At 52.1% G+C, this 17,601-nt stretch overlaps 43 non-coding genes and 32 pseudogenes across 43 annotated transcripts; all 75 read left to right on the top strand.

Moving 5' to 3' along the window:
- The first annotated feature begins 101 nt into the window (after positions 1-101).
- Positions 102-220, top strand: LOC143944530 (5S ribosomal RNA; annotated as a pseudogene).
- A 109-nt stretch (positions 221-329) lies between these two features.
- LOC143945654 (5S ribosomal RNA) lies at positions 330-448 on the top strand (annotated as a pseudogene).
- Positions 449-558: 110 nt separating this feature from the next.
- Positions 559-677, top strand: LOC143952191 (5S ribosomal RNA). The gene has a single exon (XR_013267391.1). It is a non-coding gene; the product is annotated as a 5S ribosomal RNA (ribosomal RNA).
- A 108-nt stretch (positions 678-785) lies between these two features.
- On the top strand, positions 786-904 carry LOC143953430 (5S ribosomal RNA). Its single transcript, XR_013268513.1, has one exon. It is a non-coding gene; the product is annotated as a 5S ribosomal RNA (ribosomal RNA).
- Positions 905-1,013: 109 nt separating this feature from the next.
- On the top strand, positions 1,014-1,132 carry LOC143952197 (5S ribosomal RNA). Its single transcript, XR_013267397.1, has one exon. It is a non-coding gene; the product is annotated as a 5S ribosomal RNA (ribosomal RNA).
- Positions 1,133-1,241: 109 nt separating this feature from the next.
- On the top strand, positions 1,242-1,360 carry LOC143948129 (5S ribosomal RNA; annotated as a pseudogene).
- Positions 1,361-1,468: 108 nt separating this feature from the next.
- LOC143946490 (5S ribosomal RNA) lies at positions 1,469-1,587 on the top strand (annotated as a pseudogene).
- A 109-nt stretch (positions 1,588-1,696) lies between these two features.
- On the top strand, positions 1,697-1,805 carry LOC143948187 (5S ribosomal RNA; annotated as a pseudogene).
- Positions 1,806-1,914: 109 nt separating this feature from the next.
- LOC143943774 (5S ribosomal RNA) lies at positions 1,915-2,033 on the top strand. The gene has a single exon (XR_013264965.1). It is a non-coding gene; the product is annotated as a 5S ribosomal RNA (ribosomal RNA).
- Positions 2,034-2,142: 109 nt separating this feature from the next.
- On the top strand, positions 2,143-2,261 carry LOC143943980 (5S ribosomal RNA; annotated as a pseudogene).
- Positions 2,262-2,370: 109 nt separating this feature from the next.
- LOC143954560 (5S ribosomal RNA) lies at positions 2,371-2,489 on the top strand. The gene has a single exon (XR_013269540.1). It is a non-coding gene; the product is annotated as a 5S ribosomal RNA (ribosomal RNA).
- Positions 2,490-2,598: 109 nt separating this feature from the next.
- On the top strand, positions 2,599-2,717 carry LOC143954638 (5S ribosomal RNA). The gene has a single exon (XR_013269611.1). It is a non-coding gene; the product is annotated as a 5S ribosomal RNA (ribosomal RNA).
- A 109-nt stretch (positions 2,718-2,826) lies between these two features.
- Positions 2,827-2,945, top strand: LOC143951062 (5S ribosomal RNA). Its single transcript, XR_013266369.1, has one exon. It is a non-coding gene; the product is annotated as a 5S ribosomal RNA (ribosomal RNA).
- A 109-nt stretch (positions 2,946-3,054) lies between these two features.
- On the top strand, positions 3,055-3,173 carry LOC143947584 (5S ribosomal RNA; annotated as a pseudogene).
- Positions 3,174-3,282: 109 nt separating this feature from the next.
- On the top strand, positions 3,283-3,401 carry LOC143951061 (5S ribosomal RNA). The gene has a single exon (XR_013266368.1). It is a non-coding gene; the product is annotated as a 5S ribosomal RNA (ribosomal RNA).
- Positions 3,402-3,510: 109 nt separating this feature from the next.
- LOC143950750 (5S ribosomal RNA) lies at positions 3,511-3,629 on the top strand. Its single transcript, XR_013266088.1, has one exon. It is a non-coding gene; the product is annotated as a 5S ribosomal RNA (ribosomal RNA).
- A 109-nt stretch (positions 3,630-3,738) lies between these two features.
- LOC143943494 (5S ribosomal RNA) lies at positions 3,739-3,857 on the top strand (annotated as a pseudogene).
- Positions 3,858-3,966: 109 nt separating this feature from the next.
- On the top strand, positions 3,967-4,085 carry LOC143947647 (5S ribosomal RNA; annotated as a pseudogene).
- A 109-nt stretch (positions 4,086-4,194) lies between these two features.
- LOC143954042 (5S ribosomal RNA) lies at positions 4,195-4,313 on the top strand. The gene has a single exon (XR_013269069.1). It is a non-coding gene; the product is annotated as a 5S ribosomal RNA (ribosomal RNA).
- Positions 4,314-4,422: 109 nt separating this feature from the next.
- On the top strand, positions 4,423-4,541 carry LOC143950800 (5S ribosomal RNA). Its single transcript, XR_013266133.1, has one exon. It is a non-coding gene; the product is annotated as a 5S ribosomal RNA (ribosomal RNA).
- Positions 4,542-4,650: 109 nt separating this feature from the next.
- Positions 4,651-4,769, top strand: LOC143954635 (5S ribosomal RNA). Its single transcript, XR_013269608.1, has one exon. It is a non-coding gene; the product is annotated as a 5S ribosomal RNA (ribosomal RNA).
- Positions 4,770-4,878: 109 nt separating this feature from the next.
- Positions 4,879-4,997, top strand: LOC143953348 (5S ribosomal RNA). The gene has a single exon (XR_013268439.1). It is a non-coding gene; the product is annotated as a 5S ribosomal RNA (ribosomal RNA).
- A 109-nt stretch (positions 4,998-5,106) lies between these two features.
- LOC143950213 (5S ribosomal RNA) lies at positions 5,107-5,225 on the top strand. Its single transcript, XR_013265636.1, has one exon. It is a non-coding gene; the product is annotated as a 5S ribosomal RNA (ribosomal RNA).
- A 109-nt stretch (positions 5,226-5,334) lies between these two features.
- LOC143954274 (5S ribosomal RNA) lies at positions 5,335-5,453 on the top strand. The gene has a single exon (XR_013269281.1). It is a non-coding gene; the product is annotated as a 5S ribosomal RNA (ribosomal RNA).
- A 109-nt stretch (positions 5,454-5,562) lies between these two features.
- Positions 5,563-5,681, top strand: LOC143953085 (5S ribosomal RNA). Its single transcript, XR_013268200.1, has one exon. It is a non-coding gene; the product is annotated as a 5S ribosomal RNA (ribosomal RNA).
- Positions 5,682-5,792: 111 nt separating this feature from the next.
- On the top strand, positions 5,793-5,911 carry LOC143954273 (5S ribosomal RNA). The gene has a single exon (XR_013269280.1). It is a non-coding gene; the product is annotated as a 5S ribosomal RNA (ribosomal RNA).
- A 109-nt stretch (positions 5,912-6,020) lies between these two features.
- LOC143945830 (5S ribosomal RNA) lies at positions 6,021-6,139 on the top strand (annotated as a pseudogene).
- A 109-nt stretch (positions 6,140-6,248) lies between these two features.
- On the top strand, positions 6,249-6,367 carry LOC143950954 (5S ribosomal RNA). The gene has a single exon (XR_013266271.1). It is a non-coding gene; the product is annotated as a 5S ribosomal RNA (ribosomal RNA).
- Positions 6,368-6,476: 109 nt separating this feature from the next.
- LOC143948609 (5S ribosomal RNA) lies at positions 6,477-6,595 on the top strand (annotated as a pseudogene).
- Positions 6,596-6,704: 109 nt separating this feature from the next.
- LOC143952185 (5S ribosomal RNA) lies at positions 6,705-6,823 on the top strand. Its single transcript, XR_013267386.1, has one exon. It is a non-coding gene; the product is annotated as a 5S ribosomal RNA (ribosomal RNA).
- Positions 6,824-6,932: 109 nt separating this feature from the next.
- On the top strand, positions 6,933-7,051 carry LOC143944651 (5S ribosomal RNA; annotated as a pseudogene).
- Positions 7,052-7,159: 108 nt separating this feature from the next.
- Positions 7,160-7,278, top strand: LOC143951089 (5S ribosomal RNA). Its single transcript, XR_013266393.1, has one exon. It is a non-coding gene; the product is annotated as a 5S ribosomal RNA (ribosomal RNA).
- A 109-nt stretch (positions 7,279-7,387) lies between these two features.
- LOC143950220 (5S ribosomal RNA) lies at positions 7,388-7,506 on the top strand. The gene has a single exon (XR_013265643.1). It is a non-coding gene; the product is annotated as a 5S ribosomal RNA (ribosomal RNA).
- Positions 7,507-7,617: 111 nt separating this feature from the next.
- On the top strand, positions 7,618-7,736 carry LOC143944597 (5S ribosomal RNA; annotated as a pseudogene).
- A 109-nt stretch (positions 7,737-7,845) lies between these two features.
- Positions 7,846-7,964, top strand: LOC143944104 (5S ribosomal RNA; annotated as a pseudogene).
- Positions 7,965-8,073: 109 nt separating this feature from the next.
- Positions 8,074-8,192, top strand: LOC143947131 (5S ribosomal RNA; annotated as a pseudogene).
- Positions 8,193-8,301: 109 nt separating this feature from the next.
- On the top strand, positions 8,302-8,420 carry LOC143947514 (5S ribosomal RNA; annotated as a pseudogene).
- Positions 8,421-8,529: 109 nt separating this feature from the next.
- On the top strand, positions 8,530-8,648 carry LOC143951169 (5S ribosomal RNA). The gene has a single exon (XR_013266466.1). It is a non-coding gene; the product is annotated as a 5S ribosomal RNA (ribosomal RNA).
- A 110-nt stretch (positions 8,649-8,758) lies between these two features.
- On the top strand, positions 8,759-8,877 carry LOC143946649 (5S ribosomal RNA; annotated as a pseudogene).
- A 111-nt stretch (positions 8,878-8,988) lies between these two features.
- Positions 8,989-9,107, top strand: LOC143944953 (5S ribosomal RNA; annotated as a pseudogene).
- Positions 9,108-9,216: 109 nt separating this feature from the next.
- Positions 9,217-9,335, top strand: LOC143946254 (5S ribosomal RNA; annotated as a pseudogene).
- A 109-nt stretch (positions 9,336-9,444) lies between these two features.
- LOC143952309 (5S ribosomal RNA) lies at positions 9,445-9,563 on the top strand. Its single transcript, XR_013267499.1, has one exon. It is a non-coding gene; the product is annotated as a 5S ribosomal RNA (ribosomal RNA).
- A 109-nt stretch (positions 9,564-9,672) lies between these two features.
- Positions 9,673-9,791, top strand: LOC143950871 (5S ribosomal RNA). Its single transcript, XR_013266198.1, has one exon. It is a non-coding gene; the product is annotated as a 5S ribosomal RNA (ribosomal RNA).
- Positions 9,792-9,900: 109 nt separating this feature from the next.
- On the top strand, positions 9,901-10,019 carry LOC143950340 (5S ribosomal RNA). The gene has a single exon (XR_013265751.1). It is a non-coding gene; the product is annotated as a 5S ribosomal RNA (ribosomal RNA).
- A 109-nt stretch (positions 10,020-10,128) lies between these two features.
- LOC143951511 (5S ribosomal RNA) lies at positions 10,129-10,247 on the top strand. Its single transcript, XR_013266777.1, has one exon. It is a non-coding gene; the product is annotated as a 5S ribosomal RNA (ribosomal RNA).
- A 111-nt stretch (positions 10,248-10,358) lies between these two features.
- LOC143944595 (5S ribosomal RNA) lies at positions 10,359-10,477 on the top strand (annotated as a pseudogene).
- Positions 10,478-10,586: 109 nt separating this feature from the next.
- LOC143952330 (5S ribosomal RNA) lies at positions 10,587-10,705 on the top strand. Its single transcript, XR_013267517.1, has one exon. It is a non-coding gene; the product is annotated as a 5S ribosomal RNA (ribosomal RNA).
- Positions 10,706-10,814: 109 nt separating this feature from the next.
- Positions 10,815-10,933, top strand: LOC143947130 (5S ribosomal RNA; annotated as a pseudogene).
- A 109-nt stretch (positions 10,934-11,042) lies between these two features.
- On the top strand, positions 11,043-11,161 carry LOC143944000 (5S ribosomal RNA; annotated as a pseudogene).
- A 109-nt stretch (positions 11,162-11,270) lies between these two features.
- On the top strand, positions 11,271-11,389 carry LOC143950695 (5S ribosomal RNA). Its single transcript, XR_013266039.1, has one exon. It is a non-coding gene; the product is annotated as a 5S ribosomal RNA (ribosomal RNA).
- A 110-nt stretch (positions 11,390-11,499) lies between these two features.
- On the top strand, positions 11,500-11,618 carry LOC143954361 (5S ribosomal RNA). Its single transcript, XR_013269360.1, has one exon. It is a non-coding gene; the product is annotated as a 5S ribosomal RNA (ribosomal RNA).
- A 109-nt stretch (positions 11,619-11,727) lies between these two features.
- Positions 11,728-11,846, top strand: LOC143946253 (5S ribosomal RNA; annotated as a pseudogene).
- Positions 11,847-11,955: 109 nt separating this feature from the next.
- Positions 11,956-12,074, top strand: LOC143952308 (5S ribosomal RNA). The gene has a single exon (XR_013267498.1). It is a non-coding gene; the product is annotated as a 5S ribosomal RNA (ribosomal RNA).
- Positions 12,075-12,183: 109 nt separating this feature from the next.
- Positions 12,184-12,302, top strand: LOC143954475 (5S ribosomal RNA). The gene has a single exon (XR_013269463.1). It is a non-coding gene; the product is annotated as a 5S ribosomal RNA (ribosomal RNA).
- A 109-nt stretch (positions 12,303-12,411) lies between these two features.
- Positions 12,412-12,530, top strand: LOC143946252 (5S ribosomal RNA; annotated as a pseudogene).
- A 109-nt stretch (positions 12,531-12,639) lies between these two features.
- Positions 12,640-12,758, top strand: LOC143952307 (5S ribosomal RNA). Its single transcript, XR_013267497.1, has one exon. It is a non-coding gene; the product is annotated as a 5S ribosomal RNA (ribosomal RNA).
- Positions 12,759-12,867: 109 nt separating this feature from the next.
- LOC143950870 (5S ribosomal RNA) lies at positions 12,868-12,986 on the top strand. The gene has a single exon (XR_013266197.1). It is a non-coding gene; the product is annotated as a 5S ribosomal RNA (ribosomal RNA).
- Positions 12,987-13,551: 565 nt separating this feature from the next.
- On the top strand, positions 13,552-13,670 carry LOC143950668 (5S ribosomal RNA). Its single transcript, XR_013266014.1, has one exon. It is a non-coding gene; the product is annotated as a 5S ribosomal RNA (ribosomal RNA).
- A 111-nt stretch (positions 13,671-13,781) lies between these two features.
- LOC143945005 (5S ribosomal RNA) lies at positions 13,782-13,900 on the top strand (annotated as a pseudogene).
- A 109-nt stretch (positions 13,901-14,009) lies between these two features.
- LOC143953087 (5S ribosomal RNA) lies at positions 14,010-14,128 on the top strand. The gene has a single exon (XR_013268201.1). It is a non-coding gene; the product is annotated as a 5S ribosomal RNA (ribosomal RNA).
- Positions 14,129-14,237: 109 nt separating this feature from the next.
- LOC143947787 (5S ribosomal RNA) lies at positions 14,238-14,356 on the top strand (annotated as a pseudogene).
- A 109-nt stretch (positions 14,357-14,465) lies between these two features.
- Positions 14,466-14,584, top strand: LOC143953631 (5S ribosomal RNA). Its single transcript, XR_013268695.1, has one exon. It is a non-coding gene; the product is annotated as a 5S ribosomal RNA (ribosomal RNA).
- A 109-nt stretch (positions 14,585-14,693) lies between these two features.
- Positions 14,694-14,812, top strand: LOC143954755 (5S ribosomal RNA). The gene has a single exon (XR_013269714.1). It is a non-coding gene; the product is annotated as a 5S ribosomal RNA (ribosomal RNA).
- Positions 14,813-14,921: 109 nt separating this feature from the next.
- On the top strand, positions 14,922-15,040 carry LOC143943780 (5S ribosomal RNA; annotated as a pseudogene).
- Positions 15,041-15,149: 109 nt separating this feature from the next.
- On the top strand, positions 15,150-15,268 carry LOC143946498 (5S ribosomal RNA; annotated as a pseudogene).
- Positions 15,269-15,377: 109 nt separating this feature from the next.
- Positions 15,378-15,496, top strand: LOC143947151 (5S ribosomal RNA; annotated as a pseudogene).
- Positions 15,497-15,605: 109 nt separating this feature from the next.
- On the top strand, positions 15,606-15,724 carry LOC143946251 (5S ribosomal RNA; annotated as a pseudogene).
- A 109-nt stretch (positions 15,725-15,833) lies between these two features.
- On the top strand, positions 15,834-15,952 carry LOC143952306 (5S ribosomal RNA). Its single transcript, XR_013267496.1, has one exon. It is a non-coding gene; the product is annotated as a 5S ribosomal RNA (ribosomal RNA).
- Positions 15,953-16,061: 109 nt separating this feature from the next.
- LOC143950869 (5S ribosomal RNA) lies at positions 16,062-16,180 on the top strand. Its single transcript, XR_013266196.1, has one exon. It is a non-coding gene; the product is annotated as a 5S ribosomal RNA (ribosomal RNA).
- Positions 16,181-16,289: 109 nt separating this feature from the next.
- Positions 16,290-16,408, top strand: LOC143946249 (5S ribosomal RNA; annotated as a pseudogene).
- A 109-nt stretch (positions 16,409-16,517) lies between these two features.
- Positions 16,518-16,636, top strand: LOC143953422 (5S ribosomal RNA). Its single transcript, XR_013268506.1, has one exon. It is a non-coding gene; the product is annotated as a 5S ribosomal RNA (ribosomal RNA).
- A 109-nt stretch (positions 16,637-16,745) lies between these two features.
- Positions 16,746-16,864, top strand: LOC143950868 (5S ribosomal RNA). The gene has a single exon (XR_013266195.1). It is a non-coding gene; the product is annotated as a 5S ribosomal RNA (ribosomal RNA).
- A 109-nt stretch (positions 16,865-16,973) lies between these two features.
- On the top strand, positions 16,974-17,092 carry LOC143954593 (5S ribosomal RNA). The gene has a single exon (XR_013269570.1). It is a non-coding gene; the product is annotated as a 5S ribosomal RNA (ribosomal RNA).
- Positions 17,093-17,203: 111 nt separating this feature from the next.
- On the top strand, positions 17,204-17,322 carry LOC143944594 (5S ribosomal RNA; annotated as a pseudogene).
- Positions 17,323-17,431: 109 nt separating this feature from the next.
- LOC143952329 (5S ribosomal RNA) lies at positions 17,432-17,550 on the top strand. Its single transcript, XR_013267516.1, has one exon. It is a non-coding gene; the product is annotated as a 5S ribosomal RNA (ribosomal RNA).
- Positions 17,551-17,601: the final 51 nt, after the last annotated feature.

Raw genomic sequence — 17,601 nt, 5'->3', positions numbered from 1 at the left:
TTATGTTGTTGGCTTTGGCGACCTGCTGTATTTTCCCTCTCGATTGCCCGAGGTGACCACCTTGGCTTTTGTCAAGAGAGTTGTAAGTAGAGTGCAAGATCGCCTACAGCCACATCACCCTGAATGCGCTCGATCTCGTCTGATCTCGGATGCTAAACAGGGTCGGGCCTGGTTAGTACCTGGATGGGAGACGGCCTGGGAATACCAGGTGCCGTAGGCTTTTTTCCATTATGTTGTTGGCTTTGGCGACCTGCTGTATTTTTCCTCTCGATTGCCCGAGGTGACCACCTTGGCTTTTGTCAAGAGAGTTGTAAGTAGGGTGCAAGATCGCCTACGGCCACATCACCCTGAATGCGCTCGATCTTGTCTGATCTCGGATGTTAATCAGGGTCGGGCCTGGTTAGTACCTGGATGGGACACCGCCTGGGAATACCAGGTGCCTTAGGCTTTTTTACGTTATGTTGTTGGCTTTTGGCGACCTGCTGTATTTTTCCTCTCGATTGCCCGAGGTGACCACCTTGGCTTTTGTCAAGAGAGTTGTAAGTAGGGTGCAAGATCGCCTACGGCCACATCACCCTGAATGCGCTCGATCTCGTCTGATCTCGGATGCTAAGCAGGGTCGGGCCTGGTTAGTACCTGGATGGGAGACCGCCTGGTAATACCAGGTGCCGTAGGCTTTTTCCATTATGTTGTTGGCTTTGGCGACCTGCTGTATTTTATCTCTCTATAGCCCGAGGTGACCACCTTGGCTTTTGTCAAGAGAGTTGTAAGTAGGGTGCAAGATCGCCTACGGCCATATCACCCTGAATGCGCTCGATCTCGTCTGATTTCAGATGCTAAGCAGGGTCGGGCCTGGTTAGTACCTGGATGGGAGACCGCCTGGGAAAATCAGGTGCCGTAGGCTTTTTTCCATTATGTTGTTGGCTTTGGCGACCTGCTGTATTTTTCCTCTCGATTGCCCGAGGTGACCACCTTGGCTTTTGTCAAGAGAGTTGTAAGTAGGGTGCAAGATCGCCTACGGCCACATCACCCTGAATGCGCTCGATCTCGTCTGATCTCGGATGCTAAGCAGGGTCGGGCCTGGTTAGTACCTGGATGGGAGACCACCTGGGAATACCAGGTGCCATAGGTTTTTTTCCATTATGTTGTTGGCTTTGGCGACCTGCTGTATTTTTCCTCTCGATTGCCCGAGGTGACCACCTTGGCTTTTGTCAAGAGAGTTGTAAGTAGGGTGCAAGATCGCCTACGGCCACATCACCCTGAATGCGCTCGATCTCGTCTGATCTGGGATGCTAAGTAAGGTCGGGCCTGGTTAATACCTGGATGGGAGACCGCCTGCGAATACCAGGTGCCGTAGGCTTTTTCCATTATGTTGTTGGCTTTGGCGACCTGCTGTATTTTTCCTCTCGATTGCCCAAGGTGACCACCTTGGCTTTTGTCAAGAGAGTTGTAAGTAGGGTTCAAGATTGCCTACGGCCACATCACCCTAAATGCGCTCGATCTAGTCTGATCTTGGATACTAAGCAGGGTCGGGCCTGGTTAGTACCTGGATGGGAGACCGCCTGGGAATACCAGGTGCCGTAGGCTTTTTTCCATTATGTTGTTGGCTTTGGCGACCTGCTGTATTTTTTCTCTCGATTGCCCGAGGTGACCACCTTGGCTTTTGTCAAGAGAGTTGTAACTAGGGTGCAAGATCACCTACGGCCACATCACCCTGAATGCGCTCGATCTCGGATGCTAAGCAGGGTCGGGCCTGGTTAGTACATGGATGGGAGACCGCCTGGGAATACCAGGTGCCGTAGGCTTTTTTCCATTATGTTGTTGGCTTTGGCGACCTGCTGTATTTTTCCTCTCGATTGCCCGAGGTGACCACCTTGGCTTTTGTCAAGAGAGTTGTAAGTAGGGTGCAAGATCGCCTACGGCCACATCACCCTGAATGCGCTCGATCTCATCTGATCTCGGATGCTAAGCAGGGTCGGGCCTGATTAGTACCCGGATGGGAGACCGCCTGGGAATACCAGGTGCCGTAGGCTTTTTTCCATTATGTTGTTGGCTTTGGCGACCTGCTGTATTTTTCCTCTCGATTGCCCGAGGTGACCACCTTGGCTTTTGTCAAGAGAGTTGTAAGTAGGGTGCAAGATCGCCTACGGCCACATCACCCTGAATGTGCTCGATCTCGTCTGATCTCGGATGCTAAGCAGGGTCTGGCCTGGTTAGTACCTGGGTGGGAGACCGCCTGGGAATACCAGGTACCGTAGGCTTTTTTCCATTATGTTGTTGGCTTTGGCGAACTGCTGTATTTTTCCTCTCGATTGCCCGAGGTGACCACCTTGGCTTTTGTCAAGAGAGTTGTAAGTAGTGTTAAAGATCGCCTACGGCCACATCACCCAGAATGCTCTCAATCTCGTCTGATCTCGGATGCCAAGCAGGGTCGAGCCTGGTTAGTACTTGGATGGGAGACCGCCTGGGAATACCAGGTGCCGTAGGCTTTTTTCCATTATGTTGTTGGCTTTGGCGACCTGCTGTATTTTTCATCTCGATTGCCCGAGGTGACCACCTTGGCTTTTGTCAAGAGAGTTGTAAGTAGGGAGCAAGGTTGCCTACAGCCACAACACCCTGAATGCATTCGATCTCGTCTGATCTCGGATGCTAAGCAGGGTCGGGCCTGGTTAGTACCTGGATGGGGGACCGCCTGGGAATACCAGGTGCCGTAGGCTTTTTTCCATTATGTTGTTGGCTTTGGCGACCTGCTGTATTTTTCCTCTCTATTGCCCGAGGTGACCACCTTGGCTTTTGTCAAGAGAGTTGTAAGTAGGGTGCAAGATCGCCTACGGCCACATCACCCTGAATGCGCTCGATCTCGTCTGATCTCGGATGCTAAGCAGGGTCGGGCCTGGTTAGTACCTGGATGGGAGACCGCCTGCGAATACCAGGTGCCGTAGGCTTTTTTCCATTATGTTGTTGGTTTTGGCGACCTGCTGTATTTTTCCTCTCGATTGCCCGAGGTGACCACCTTGGCTTTTGTCAAGAGAGTTGTAAGTAGGGAGCAAGGTCGCCTACAGCCACATCACCCTGAATGGGCTTGATCTCGTCTGATCTCGGATGCTAAGCAGGATCGGGCCTGGTTTGTACCTGGATGGGAGACCGCCTGGGAATACCAGGTGCCGTAGGCATTTTTCCATTATGTTGTTGGCTTTGGCGACCTGCTGTATTTTTCCTCTCGATTGCCCGAGGTGACCACCTTGGCTTTTGTCAAGAGAGTTGTAAGTAGGGTGCAAGATCGCCTACGGCCACATCACCCTGAATGCGCTCGATCTCGTCTGATCTCGGATGCTAAGCAGGGTCGGGCCTGGTTAGTACCTGGATGGGAGACCGCCTGCGAATACCAGGTGCCGTAGGCTTTTTTCCATTATGTTGTTGGTTTTGGCGACCTGCTGTATTTTTCCTCTCGATTGCCCGAGGTGACCACCTTGGCTTTTGTCAAGAGAATTGTAAGTAGGGTGCAAAATCGCCTACGGCCACATCACCCTGAATGCGCTCGATCTCGTCTGATCTCGGATGCTAAGCAGGGTCGGGCCTGGTTAGTACCTGGATGGGAGACCGCCTGGGAATACCAGGTGCCATAGGCCTTTTTCCATTATGTTGTTGGCTTTGGCGAAAGGCTGTATTTTTCCTCTCGATTGCCCGAGGTGACCACCTTGGCTTTTGTCAAGAGAGTTGTAAGTAGGGTGCAAGATCGCCTACGGCCACATCACCCTGAATGTGCTCGATCTCGTCTGATCTCGGATGCTAAATAGGGTCGGGCCTGGTTAGTACCTGGATGGGAGACCACCTGCGAATACCAGGTGCCGTAGGCTTTTTTCCATTATGTTGTTGGCTTTGGCGACCTGCTGTATTTTTCCTCTCCATTCCCCGAGGTGACCACCTTGGCTTTTGTCAAGAGAGTTGTAAGTAGGGTGCAAGATCGCCTACGGCCACATCACCCTCAATGTGCTCTATCTCGTCTGATCTCGGATGCTAAGTAGGGTCGGGCCTGGTTAGTACCTGGATGGGAGACCACCTGCGAATACCAGGTACCGTAGGCTTTTTTCCATTATGTTGTTGGCTTTGGCGACCTGCTGTATTTTTCCTCTCGATTGCCCGAGGTGACCACCTTGGCTTTTGTCAAGAGAGTTGTAAGTAGGGTGCAAGATCGCCTACAGCCACATCACCCTGAATGCGCTCGATCTCGTCTGATCTCGGATGCTAAGCAGGGTCGGGCCTGGTTAGTACCTGGATGGGAGACCGCCTGCGAATACCAGGTGCCGTAGGCTTTTTTCCATTATGTTGTTGGTTTTGGCGACCTGCTGTATTTTTCCTCTCGATTGCCCGAGGTGACCACCTTGGCTTTTGTCAAGAGAGTTGTAAGTATGGTGCAAAATCGCCTACGGCCACATCACCCTGAATGCGCTCGATCTCGTCTGATCTCGGATGCTAAGCAGGGTCGGGCCTGGTTAGTACCTGGATGGGAGACCGCCTGGGAATACCAGGTGCCGTAGGCCTTTTTCCATTATGTTGTTGGCTTTGGCGACCTGCTGTATTTTTCCTCTCGATTGCCCGAGGTGACCACCTTGGCTTTTGTCAAGAGAGTTGTAAGTAGGGAGCAAGGTCGCCTACAGCCACATCACCCTGAATGCGCTCGATCTCGTCTGATCTCGGATGCTAAGCAGGATCGGGCCTGGTTAGTACCTGGATGGGAGACCGCCTGGGAATACCAGGTGCCGTAGGCATTTTTCCATTATGTTGTTGGCTTTGGCGACCTGCTGTATTTTTCCTCTCGATTGCCCGAGGTGACCACCTTGGCTTTTGTCAAGAGAGTTGTAAGTAGGGTGCAAGATCGCCTACGGCCACATCACCCTGAATGCGCTCGATCTCGTCTGATCTTGGATGCTAAGCAGGGTCGGGCCTGGTTAGTACCTGGATGGGAGACCGCCTGCGAATACCAGGTGCCGTAGGCTTTTTTCCATTATGTTGTTGGTTTTGGCGACCTGCTGTATTTTTCCTCTCGATTGCCCGAGGTGACCACCTTGGCTTTTGTCAAGAGAATTGTAAGTAGGGTGCAAAATCGCCTACGGCCACATCACCCTGAATGCGCTCGATCTCGTCTGATCTCGGATGCTAAGCAGGGTCGGGCCTGGTTAGTACCTGGATGGGAGACCGCCTTGGAATACCAGGTGCCGTAGGCCTTTTTCCATTATGTTGTTGGCTTTGGCGAAAGGCTGTATTTTTCCTCTCGATTGCCCGAGGTGACCACCTTGGCTTTTGTCAAGAGAGTTGTAAGTAGGGTGCAAGATCGCCTACGGCCACATCACCCTGAATGTGCTCGATCTCGTCTGATCTCGGATGCTAAGTAGGGTCGGGCCTGGTTAGTACCTGGATGGGAGACCGCCTGCGAATACCAGGTGCCGTAGGCTTTTTTCCATTATGTTGTTGGCTTTGGCGACCTGCTGTATTTTTCCTCTCGATTCCCCGAGGTGACCACCTTGGCTTTTGTCAAGAGAGTTGTAAGTAGGGTGCAAGATCGCCTACGGCCACATCACCCTGAATGCGCTCGATCTCGTCTGATCTCAGATGCTAAGCAGGGTCGGGCCTGGTTAGTACCTGGATGGGAGACCGCCTAGGAATACCAGGTGCCGTAGGCTTTTTTCCATTATGTTGTTGGCTTTGGCGACCTGCTGTATTTTTTTCCTCTCGATTGCCCGAGGTGACCACCTTGGCTTTTGTCAAGAGAGTTGTAAGTAGGGTGCAAGATCGCCTACGGCCACATCACCCTGAATGTGCTCGATCTCGTCTGATCTCGGATGCTAAGTAGGGTCGGGCCTGGTTAGTACCTGGATGGGAGACCGCCTGCGAATACCAGGTGCCGTAGGCTTTTTTCCATTATGTTGTTGGGTTTGGCGACCTGCTGTATTTTTCCTCTCGATTGCAAGAGGTGACCACCTTGGCTTTTGTCAAGAGAGTTGTAAGTAGGGTGCAAGATCGCCTACAGCCACATCACCCTGAATGCGCTCGATCTCGTCTGATCTCGGATGCAAAGCAGGGTCGGGCCTGCTTAGTACCTGGATGGGAGACCGCCTGCGAATACCAGGTGCCGTAGGCTTTTTTCCATCATGTTGTTGGCTTTGGCGACCTGCTGTATTTTTCCTCTCGATTGCCCGAGGTGACCACCTTGGCTTTTGTCAAGAGAGTTGTAAGTAGGGTGCAAGATCGTCTATGGCCACATCACCCTGAATGCACTCGATCTCGTCTGATCTCGGATGCTAAGCAGGGTCGGGCCTGTTTAGTACCTGGATGGGAGACCGCCTGGGAATACCAGGTGCCGTAGGCTTTTTTCCATTATGTTGTTGGCTTTGGCGACCTGCTGTATTTTTCCTCTCGATTGCCCGAGGTGACCACCTTGGCTTTTGTCAAGAGAGTTGTAAGTAGGGTGCAAGATCACCTACGGCCACATCACCCAGAATGTGCTCAATCTCGTCTGATCTCAGATGCTAAGCAGGGTCGGGCCTAGTTAGTACCTGGATGGGAGACCGCCTGGGAATATCAGGTGCCGTAGGCTTTTTTCCATTATGTTGTTGGCTTTGGCGACCTGCTGTATTTTTCCTCTCGATTGCCCGAGGTGACCACCTTGGCTTTTGTCAAGAGAGTTGTAAGTAGGGTGCAAGATCGCCTATGGCCACATCACCCTGAATGCGCTCGATCTTGTCTGATCTCGGATGCTAAGCAGGGTCGGGCCTGGTTAGTACCTGGATGGGAGACCGCCTGGGAATACCAGGTGCCGTAGGCTTTTTTCCATTATGTTGTTGGCTTTGGCGACCTGCTGTATTTTTCCTCTCTATTGCCCGAGGTGACCACCTTGGCTTTTGTCAAGAGAGTTGTAAGTAGGGTGCAAAATTGCCTACGGCCACATCACCCTGAATGCGCTCGATCTCGTCTGATCTCGGATGCTAAGCAGGGTCAGGCCGGGTTAGTACCTGGATGGGAGACCGCCTGGGAATACAAGGTGCCGTAGGTTTTTTCCATTATGTTGTTGGCTTTGGCGACCTGCTGTATTTTTCCTCTCGATTGCCCGAGGTGACCACCTTGGCTTTTATCAAGAGAGTTGTAAGTAGGGTGCAAGATCCCCTACGGCCACATCACCCTGAATGCGCTCGATCTCGTCTGATCTCGGATGCTAAGCAGGGTCGGGCCTGGTTAGTACCTGGATGGGAGACCGCCTGGGAATACCAGGTGCCGTAGGCTTTTTTCCATTATGTTGTTGGCTTTGGCGACCTGCAGTATTTTTCCTCTCGATTGCCCGAGGTGACCACCTTGGCTTTTGTCAAGAGAGTTGTAAGTAGGGTGCAAGATTGCCTACGGCCACATCACCCTGAATGCGCTCGATCTCGTCTGATCTCGGATGCTAAGCAGGGTCGGGCCTGGTTAGTACCTGGATGGGAGACCGCCTAGGAATACCAGGTGCCGTAGGCTTTTTTCCATTATGTTGTTGGCTTTGGCGACCTGCTGTATTTTTTTCCTCTCGATTGCCCGCGGTGACCACCTTGGCTTTTATCAAGAGAGTTGTAAGTAGGGTGCAAGATCGCCAACAGCCACATCACCCTGAATGCGCTCGATCTCGTCTGATCTCGGATGCTACGCAGGGTCGGGCCTGGTTAGTACCTGGATGGGAGACCGCCTGGGAATACCAGGTGCCGTAGGCTTTTTTCCATTATGTTGTTGGCTTTGGCGACCTGCTGTATTTTTCCTCTCGATTGCCCGAGGTGACCACCTTGGCTTTTGTCAAGAGAGTTGTAAGTAGGGTGCAAGATCGCCTACGGCCACATCCCCCTGAATGCGCTCGATCTCGTCTGATCTCCTATGCTAAGCAGGGTCGTGCCTGGTTAGTACCTGGGTGGGAGACCGCCTGGGAATACCAGGTGCCGTAGGCTTTTTTCCATTATGTTGTTGGCTTTGGCGACCTGCTGTATTTTTCATCTCGATTGCCCGAGGTGACCACCTTGGCTTTTGTCAAGAGAGTTGTAAGTAGTGTGCAAGATCGCCTACGGCCACATCACCCTGAATGCTCTCAATCTTGTCTGATCTCGGATGCCAAGCAGGGTCGGGCCTGGTTAGTACCTGGATGGGAGACCGCCTGGGAATACCAGGTGCCATAGTCTTTTTTCCATTATGTTGTTGGCTTTGGCGACCTGCTGTATTTTTCCTCTCGATTGCCCGAGGTTACCACCTTGGCTTTTGTCAAGAGAGTTGTAAGTAGGGTCCAAGATCGCCTATGGCCACGTCACCCTGAATGCGCTCACTCTCGTCTGATCTCAGATGCTAAGCAGGGTCGGGCCTGGTTAGTACCTGGATGGGAGACCGCCTGGGAATACCAGGTGCCGTAGGCTTTTTTCCATCATGTTGTTGGCTTTGGCGACCTGCTGTATTTTTCCTCTCTATTGCCCGAGGTGACCACCTTGGCTTTTGTCAAGAGAGTTGTAAGTAGGGTGCAAGATCGCCTATGGCCACATCACCCTGAATGCACTCGATCTCGTCTGATCTCGGATGCTAAGCAGGGTCGGGCCTGGTTAGTACCTGGATGGGAGACCGCCTGGGAATACCAGGTGCCGTAGGCTTTTTTCCATTATGTTGTTGGCTTTGGCGACCTGCTGTATTTTTCCTCTCGATTGCCCGAGGTGACCACCTTGGCTTTTGTCAAGAGAGTTGTAAGTAGGGTGCAAAGATTGCCTACGGCCACATCACCCTGAATGCGCTCGATCTCGTCTGATCTTGGATGCTTAGCAGGGTCTGGCCTGGTTAGTACCTGGATGGGAGACCACCTGGGAATACCAGGTGCCGTATGCTTTTTTCCATTATATTGTTGGCTTTGGCGACCTGCTGTATTTTTTTCCTCTCGATTGCCCGAGGTGACCACCTTGGCTTTTGTCAAGAGAGTTGTAAGTAGGGTGCAAGATCGCCTACAGCCACATCACCCTGAATGCGCTCGATCTCGTCTGATCTCGGATGCTACGCAGGGTCGGGTCTGGTTAGTACCTGGATGGGAGACCGCCTGGGAATACCAGGTGCCGTAGGCTTTTTTCCATTATGTTGTTGGCTTTGGCGACCTGCTGTATTTTTCCTCTCGATTGCCCGAGGTGACCACCTTGGCTTTTGTCAAGAGAGTTGTAAGTAGGGTGCAAGATCGCCTACGGCCACATCACCCTGAATGCGCTCAATCTCGTTTGATCTCAGATGCTAAGCAGGGTCGCGCCTGGTTAGTACCTGGATGGGAGACCGCCTAGGAATACCAGGTGCCGTAGGCTTTTTTCCATTATGTTGTTGGCTTTGGCGACCTGCGGTATTTTTCCTCTTTATTGCAAGAGGTGACCACCTTGGCTTTTGTCAAGAGAGTTGTAAGTAGGGTGCAAGATCGCCTACAGCCACATCACCCTGAACGCACTCGATCTCGTCTGATCTCGGATGCTAAGCAGGGTCGGGCCTGGTTAGTACCTGGATGGGAGACCGCCTGGGAATAACAGGTGCCGTAGGCTTTTTTCCATTATGTTGTTGGCTTTGGCGACCTGCTGTATTTTTCCTCTCTATTGCCCGAGGTGACCACCTTGGCTTTTGTCAAGAGAGTTGTAAGTAGGGTGCAAGATCGCCTACGGCCACATCACACTGATTGCACTCGATCTCGTCTGATCTCGGATGCTAAGCAGGGTCGGGCCTGGTTAGTACCTGGATGGGAGACCGCCTGGGAATACCAGGTGCCGTAGGCTTTTTTCCATTATGTTGTTGGCTTTGGCGACCTGCTGTATTTTTCCTCTCGATTGCCCGAGGTGACCACCTTGGCTTTTGTCAAGAGAGTTGTAAGTAGGGTGCAAGATCCCCTACGGCCACATCACCCTGAATGCGCTCGATCTCATCTGATCTCGGATGCTAAGCAGGGTCGGGCCTGGTTAGTACCTGGATGGGAGACCGCCTGGGAATACCAGGTGCCGTAGGCTTTTTTCCATTATGTTGTTGGCTTTGGCGACCTGCAGTATTTTTCCTCTCGATTGCCCGAGGTGACCACCTTGGCTTTTGTCAAGAGAGTAGTAAGTAGGGTGCAAGATTGCCTACGGCCACATCACCCTGAATGCGCTCGATCTCGTCTGATCTCGGATGCTAAGCAGGGTCGGGCCTGGTTAGTACCTGGATGGGAGACCGCCTGGGAATACCAGGTGCCGTAGGCTTTTTTCCATTATGTTGTTGGCTTTGGCGACCTGCTGTATTTTTTTCCTCTCGAGCGCCCGCGGTGACCACCTTGGCTTTTATCAAGAGAGTTGTAAGTAGGGTGCAAGATTGCCAACAGCCACATCACCCTGAATGCGCTCGATCTCGTCTGATCTCGGATGCTACGCAGGGTCGGGCCTGGTTAGTACCTGGATGGGAGACCGCCTGGGAATACCAGGTGCCGTAGGCTTTTTTCCATTATGTTGTTGGCTTTGGCGACCTGCTGTATTTTTCCTCTCGATTGCCCGAGGTGACCACCTTGGCTTTTGTCAAGAGAGTTGTAAGTAGGGTGCAAGATCGCCTACGGCCACATCCCCCTGAATGCGCTCGATCTCGTCTGATCTCGTATGCTAAGCAGGGTCGTGCCTGGTTAGTACCTGGGTGGGAGACCGCCTGGGAATACCAGGTGCCGTAGGCTTTTTTCCATTATGTTGTTGGCTTTGGCGACCTGCTGTATTTTTCATCTCGATTGCCCGAGGTGACCACCTTGGCTTTTGTCAAGAGAGTTGTAAGTAGTGTGCAAGATCGCCTACGGCCACATCACCCTGAATGCTCTCAATCTTGTCTGATCTCGGATGCCAAGCAGGGTCGGGCCTGGTTAGTACCTGGATGGGAGACCGCCTGGGAATACCAGGTGCCATAGTCTTTTTTCCATTATGTTGTTGGCTTTGGCGACCTGCTGTATTTTTCCTCTCGATTGCCCGAGGTTACCACCTTGGCTTTTGTCAAGAGAGTTGTAAGTAGGGTCCAAGATCGCCTATGGCCACGTCACCCTGAATGCGCTCAATCTCGTCTGATCTCGGATGCTAAGCAGGGTCGTGCCTGGTTAGTACCTGGATGGGAGACCGCCTGGGAATACCAGGTGCCGTAGGCTTTTTTCCATCATGTTGTTGGCTTTGGCGACCTGCTGTATTTTTCCTCTCTATTGCCCGAGTTGACCACCTTGGCTTTTGTCAAGAGAGTTGTAAGTAGGGTGCAAGATCGCCTATGGCCACATCACCCTGAATGCACTCGATCTCGTCTGATCTTGGATGCTAAGCAGGGTCGGGCCTGGTTAGTACCTGGATGGGAGACCGCCTGGGAATACCAGGTGCCGTAGGCTTTTTTCCATTATGTTGTTGGCTTTGGCGACCTGCTGTATTTTTCCTCTCGATTGCCCGAGGTGACCACCTTGGCTTTTGTCAAGAGAGTTGTAAGTAGGGTGCAAAGATTGCCTACGGCCACATCACCCTGAATGCGCTCGATCTCGTCTGATCTTGGATGCTAAGCAGGGTCTGGCCTGGTTAGTACCTGGATGGGAGACCGCCTGGGAATACCAGGTGCCGTAGGCTTTTTTCCATTATGTTGTTGGCTTTGGCGACCTGCTGTATTTTTCCTCTCGATTGCCCGAGGTGACCACCTTGGCTTTTGTCAAGAGAGTTGTAAGTAGGGTGCAAGATCGCCTACGGCCACATCACCCTGAATGCGCTCAATCTCGTTTGATCTCAGATGCTAAGCAGGGTCGCGCCTGGTTAGTACCTGGATGGGAGACCGCCTAGGAATACCAGGTGCCGTAGGCTTTTTTCCATTATGTTGTTGGCTTTGGCGACCTGCGGTATTTTTCCTCTTTATTGCAAGAGGTGACCACCTTGGCTTTTGTCAAGAGAGTTGTAAGTAGGGTGCAAGATCGCCTACAGCCACATCACCCTGAACGCACTCGATCTCGTCTGATCTCGGATGCTAAGCAGGGTCGGGCCTGGTTAGTACCTGGATGGGAGACCGCCTGGGAATAACAGGTGCCGTAGGCTTTTTTCCATTATGTTGTTGGCTTTGGCGACCTGCTGTATTTTTCCTCTCTATTGCCCGAGGTGACCACCTTGGCTTTTGTCAAGAGAGTTGTAAGTAGGGTGCAAGATCGCCTACGGCCACATCACACTGATTGCACTCGATCTCGTCTGATCTCGGATGCTAAGCAGGGTCTGGCCTGGTTAGTACCTGGATGGGAGACCGCCTGGGAATACCAGGTGCCGTAGGCTTTTTTCCATTATGTTGTTGGCTTTGGCGACCTGCTGTATTTTTCCTCTCGATTGCCCGAGGTGACCACCTTGGCTTTTGTCAAGAGAGTTGTAAGTAGGGTGCAAGATCGCCTACGGCCACATCACCCTGAATGCGCTCAATCTCGTTTGATCTCAGATGCTAAGCAGGGTCGCGCCTGGTTAGTACCTGGATGGGAGACCGCCTAGGAATACCAGGTGCCGTAGGCTTTTTTCCATTATGTTGTTGGCTTTGGCGACCTGCGGTATTTTTCCTCTTTATTGCAAGAGGTGACCACCTTGGCTTTTGTCAAGAGAGTTGTAAGTAGGGTGCAAGATCGCCTACAGCCACATCACCCTGAACGCACTCGATCTCGTCTGATCTCGGATGCTAAGCAGGGTCGGGCCTGGTTAGTACCTGGATGGGAGACCGCCTGGGAATAACAGGTGCCGTAGGCTTTTTTCCATTATGTTGTTGGCTTTGGCGACCTGCTGTATTTTTCCTCTCTATTGCCCGAGGTGACCACCTTGGCTTTTGTCAAGAGAGTTGTAAGTAGGGTGCAAGATCGCCTACGGCCACATCACACTGATTGCACTCGATCTCGTCTGATCTCGGATGCTAAGCAGGGTCGGGCCTGGTTAGTACCTGGATGGGAGACCGCCTGGGAATACCAGGTGCCGTAGGCTTTTTTCCATTATGTTGTTGGCTTTGGCGACCTGCTGTATTTTTCCTCTCGATTGCCCGAGGTGACCACCTTGGCTTTTGTCAAGAGAGTTGTAAGTAGGGTGCAAGATCGCCTACAGCCACATCACCCTGAATGCGCTTGATCTCGTCTGATCTCGGATGCTACACAGGGTCGGGTCTGGTTAATACCTGGATCTGAGACCGCCTGGGAATACCAGGTGCCGTAGGCTTTTTTCCATTATGTTGTTGGCTTTGGCGACCTGCTGTATTTTTCCTCTCGATTGCCCGAGGTGACCACCTTGGCTTTTGTCAAGAGAGTTGTAAGTAGGGTGCAAGATTGCCTACGGCGACATTACCTTAATGCGCTCGATCTTGTCTTATCTTGGATGCTAAGCAGGGTCGAGCCAGGTTAGTACCTGGATGAGAGACCGCCTGGGAATACCAGGTGCTGTAGGCTTTTTTCCATTATGTTGTTGGCTTTGGCGACCTGCTGTATTTTTCCTTTCGATTGCCCGAGGTGACCACCTTGGCTTTTGTCAAGAGAGTTGTATGTAGGGTGCAAAGATTGCCTACGGCCACATCACCCTGAATGCGCTCGATCTCGTCTGATCTCGGATGCTAAGCAGGGTCGGGCCTGGTTAGTACCTGGATGGGAGACCGCCTGGGAATACCAGGTGCCGTATGCTTTTTTCCATTATGTTGTTGGCTTTGGCGACCTGCTGTATTTTTTTCCTCTCGATTGCCCGAGGTGACCACCTTGGCTTTTGTCAATAGAGTTGTAAGTAGGGTGCAAGATCGCCTACAGCCACATCACCCTGAATGCTCTCGATCTCGTCTGATCTCGGATGCTACGCAGGGTCGGGTCTGGTTAGTACCTGGATGGGAGACCGCCTGGGAATACCAGGTGCCGTAGGCTTTTTTCCATTATGTTGTTGGCTTTGGCGACCTGCTGTATTTTTCCTCTCGATTGCCCGAGGTGACCACCTTGGCTTTTGTCAAGAGAGTTGTAAGTAGGGTGCAAGATCGCCTACGGTCACATCACCCTGAATGCGCTCGATCTCGTCTGATTTCGGATGCTAAGCAGGGTCGTGCCTGGTTAGTACCTGGGTGGGAGACCGCCTGGGAATACCAGGTGCCGTAGGCTTTTTTCCATTATGTTGTTGGCTTTGGCGACCTGCTGTATTTTTCCTCTCGATTGCCCGAGGTGACCACCTTGGCTTTTGTCAAGAGAGTTGTAAGTAGGATGCAAGATTGCTTACAGCCACATCACCCTGAATGTGCTCTAACTCGTCTGATCTCGGATGCTAAGCAGGGTCGTGCCTGGTTAGTACCTGGGTGGGAGACCGCCTGGGAATACCAGGTGCCGTAGGCTTTTTTCCATTATGTTGTTGGTTTTGGCGACCTGCTGTATTTTTCCTCTCGATTGCCCGAGGTGACCACCTTGGCTTTTGTCAAGAGAGTTGTAAGTAGGGTGCAAGATCGCCTACAGCCACATCACCCTGAATGCACTCGATCTCGTCTGATCTCGGATGCTACGCAGGGTCGGGTCTGGTTAGTACCTGGATGGGAGACCGCCTGGGAATACCAGGTGCTGTAGGCTTTTTTCCATTATGTTGTTGGTTTTGGCGACCTGCTGTATTTTTCCTCTCGATTGCCCGAGGTGACCACCTTGGCTTTTGTCAAGAGAGTTGTAAGTAGGGTGCAAGATCGCCTACAGCCACATCACCCTGAATGCGCTCGATCTCGTCTGATCTCGGATGCTACGCAGGGTCGGGTCTGGTTAGTACCTGGATGGGAGACCGCCTGGGAATACCAGGTGCTGTAGGCTTTTTTCCATTATGTTGTTGGCTTTGGCGACCTGCTGTATTTTTCCTCTCGATTGCCCGAGGTGACCACCTTGGCTTTTGTCAAGAGAGTTGTAAGTAGGGTGCAAGATCGCCTACAGCCACATCACCCTGAATGTGCTCGATCTCGTCTGATCTCGGATGCTAAGCAGGGTCGTGCCTGGTTAGTACCTGGGTGGGAGACCGCCTGGGAATATCAGGTGCCGTAGGCTTTTTTCCATTATGTTGTTGGCTTTGGCGACCTGCTGTATTTTTCCTCTCGATTGCCCGAGGTGACCACCTTGGCTTTTGTCAAGAGAGTTGTAAGTAGGGTGCAAGATCGCCTACGGCCACATCACCCTGAATGCGCTCAATCTCGTTTGATCTCAGATGCTAAGCAGGGTCGCGCCTGGTTAGTACCTGGATGGGAGACCGCCTGGGAATACCAGGTGCCGTATGCTTTTTTCCATTATGTTGTTGGCTTTGGCGACCTGCTGTATTTTTCCTCTCGATTGCCCGAGGTGACCACCTTGGCTTTTGTCAAGAGAGTTGTAAGTAGGGTCCAAGATCGCCTATGGCCACGTCACCCTGAATGCGCTCACTCTCGTCTGATCTCGGATGCTAAGCAGGGTCGGGCCTGGTTAGTACCTGGATGGGAGACCGCCTGGGAATACCAGGTGCCGTATGCTTTTTTCCATTATGTTGTTGGCTTTGGCGACCTGCTGTATTTTTCCTCTCGATTGCCCGAGGTGACCACCTTGGCTTTTGTCAAGAGAGTTGTAAGTAGGGTGCAAGATCGCCTACGGCCACATCACCCTGAATGCGCTCAATCTCGTTTGATCTCAGATGCTAAGCAGGGTCGCGCCTGGTTAGTACCTGGATGGGAGACCGCCTAGGAATACCAGGTGCCGTAGGCTTTTTTCCATTATGTTGTTGGCTTTGGCGACCTGCGGTATTTTTCCTCTTTATTGCAAGAGGTGACCACCTTGGCTTTTGTCAAGAGAGTTGTAAGTAGGGTGCAAGATCGCCTACAGCCACATCACCCTGAACGCACTCGATCTCGTCTGATCTCGGATGCTAAGCAGGGTCGGGCCTGGTTAGTACCTGGATGGGAGACCGCCTGGGAATAACAGGTGCCGTAGGCTTTTTTCCATTATGTTGTTGGCTTTGGCGACCTGCTGTATTTTTCCTCTCTATTGCCCGAGGTGACCACCTTGGCTTTTGTCAAGAGAGTTGTAAGTAGGGTGCAAGATCGCCTACGGCCACATCACACTGATTGCACTCGATCTCGTCTGATCTCGGATGCTAAGCAGGGTCGGGCCTGGTTAGTACCTGGATGGGAGACCGCCTGGGAATACCAGGTGCCGTAGGCTTTTTTCCATTATGTTGTTGGCTTTGGCGACCTGCTGTATTTTTCCTCTCGATTGCCCGAGGTGACCACCTTGGCTTTTGTCAAGAGAGTTGTAAGTAGGGTGCAAGATCGCCTACGGCCACATCACCCTGAATGCGCTCAATCTCGTTTGATCTCAGATGCTAAGCAGGGTCGCGCCTGGTTAGTACCTGGATGGGAGACCGCCTAGGAATACCAGGTGCCGTAGGCTTTTTTCCATTATGTTGTTGGCTTTGGCGACCTGCGGTATTTTTCCTCTTTATTGCAAGAGGTGACCACCTTGGCTTTTGTCAAGAGAGTTGTAAGTAGGGTGCAAGATCGCCTACAGCCACATCACCCTGAACGCACTCGATCTCGTCTGATCTCGGCTGCTAAGCAGGGTCGGGCCTGGTTAGTACCTGGATGGGAGACCGCCTGGGAATAACAGGTGCCGTAGGCTTTTTTCCATTATGTTGTTGGCTTTGGCGACCTGCTGTATTTTTCCTCTCTATTGCCCGAGGTGACCACCTTGGCTTTTGTCAAGAGAGTTGTAAGTAGGGTGCAAGATCGCCTACGGCCACATCACACTGATTGCACTCGATCTCGTCTGATCTCGGATGCTAAGCAGGGTCGGGCCTGGTTAGTACCTGGATGGGAGACCGCCTGGGAATACCAGGTGCCGTAGGCTTTTTTCCATTATGTTGTTGGCTTTGGCGACCTGCTGTATTTTTCCTCTCGATTGCCCGAGGTGACCACCTTGGCTTTTGTCAAGAGAGTTGTAAGTAGGATGCAAGATCCCCTACGGCCACATCACCCTGAATGCGCTCAATCTCGTCTGATCTCGGATGCTAAGCAGGGTCGGGCCTGGTTAGTACCTGGATGGGAGACCGCCTGGGAATACCAGGTGCCGTAGGCTTTTTTCCATTATGTTGTTGGCTTTGGCGACCTGCTGTATTTTTTTCCTCTTGATTGCCCGCGGTGACCACCTTGGCTTTTATTAAGAGAGTTGTAAGTAGGGTGCAAGATCGCCAACAGCCACATCACCCTGAATGCGCTCGATCTCGTCTGATCTCGGATGCTACGCAGGGTCGGGCCTGGTTAGTACCTGGATGGGAGACCGCCTGGGAATACCAGGTGCCGTAGGCTTTTTTCCATTATGTTGTTGGCTTTGGCGACCTGCTGTATTTTTCCTCTCGATTGCCCGAGGTGACCACCTTGGCTTTTGTCAAGAGAGTTGTAAGTAGGGTGCAAGATCGCCTACGGCCACATCCCCCTGAATGCGCTCGATCTCGTCTGATCTCGTATGCTAAGCAGGGTCGTGCCTGGTTAGTACCTGGGTGGGAGACCGCCTGGGAATACCAGGTGCCGTAGGCTTTTTTCCATTATGTTGTTGGCTTTGGCGACCTGCTGTATTTTTCATCTCGA

The sequence above is a fragment of the Lithobates pipiens genome, unplaced genomic scaffold, assembly GCF_037356315.1.
Source record: "Lithobates pipiens isolate NorthernLeopardFrog02 unplaced genomic scaffold, aLitPip1_a1.2 Scaffold_30, whole genome shotgun sequence".
NCBI classification, from domain to species: domain Eukaryota; kingdom Metazoa; phylum Chordata; class Amphibia; order Anura; family Ranidae; genus Lithobates; species Lithobates pipiens.
This window is presented reverse-complemented; position numbering and strand designations above follow the sequence as displayed.